The following is a 1,183-nucleotide window of genomic DNA, read 5'->3' on the forward strand; positions in this document are numbered from 1 at the left end:
AAAGAAAGAAAGAAAGAAGGAAAAGAAAAAGAAAGAAAAGAGAGAAAGAGAGAGAGAGAAAAGGAGGCATCATTACTGAGTTCATGGATATTAAAAGAATAATAAAGCAGCCAGGCATGGTGGCTCACACCTGCAATCCCAGCACTTTGGAAGGCGGAGGTGGGTGGATCACTTGAGGCCAGGAGTTCGAGCCAGTCTGGCCAACATAGTGAAATCCCCTTTTTACTACAAACACAAAAATTTAGCTAGGCACAGTGGTGCGTGCCTGTAATCCCAGCTACTTGGGAGGTGGAGGCATGAAAGTTGTTTGAACCCAGTAGGCAGAGGTTGCAGTGAGCTGAGATTACTCCACTGCACTGCAGCCTGAGCAACAAAGTGAGAGTCTGTCTAAAAAAAAAAAAAAAAAAAAAGAAAGAAAGAAAGGATCATAAAGAAACATTATGAACAAACTCTATTCCCACAGATTTGAAAACTTAGACGAAATGAACCACTTCCATGTAAGATACAAACCATTTTACTGTCTTACATGGGCACCGTTCTGGGTTCCCTAAAACAATTGCAATAGTAACATCTAAGGTCACTGATCACAGATCAGCATAATAGATATAACAATAATACAAAGGTTTGAACAATTGCAATAATTGTGAATATGTGACACAGATGCTAGTGATCATTTGCTGTTAGAAAAACATCCCAATGGATTTGCTCAATGAGTGGTTGTCACAAACCTTCAATTTGTAAAAAAACACAAAATCTGAGAAGTGCAATAAAGTGAAATGCAGTAACACAAGTATGCCTGAAACGCAAGATGGATTATAGATCTAAATGTAAAGCACACGCCTATAAAAATTTTAGAAGATAACATCAGAGAAAAGCTTGGTCACTTGGGTTTTGCTCTTACTTTTTAGGTATAACACCAAAGCACAACTCATGAAACAAGAAAATTGACAAGTTGGGCTTCATTAAAACTAAAAACTACTGCTCTGTGAAAGTTTGACACTTTTCAGACTCTAAAGAGAGAAGCCACAGATTGGGAGAAAATTTCCACAAGACATGCACCAGATAAATAAAGAACTTATATCCAAAATATACAAGGAACTCTTAAAACTCAACAGTAAAAAAGCCCCAAACAGTCCGATTATAAAATGGACAAAATACCCAAATAGGCACTTCACGAAAGAAG

The sequence above is a fragment of the Cebus imitator genome, unplaced genomic scaffold, assembly GCF_001604975.1.
Source record: "Cebus imitator isolate Cc_AM_T3 unplaced genomic scaffold, Cebus_imitator-1.0 Scaffold299, whole genome shotgun sequence".
Lineage (NCBI taxonomy): Eukaryota > Metazoa > Chordata > Mammalia > Primates > Cebidae > Cebus > Cebus imitator.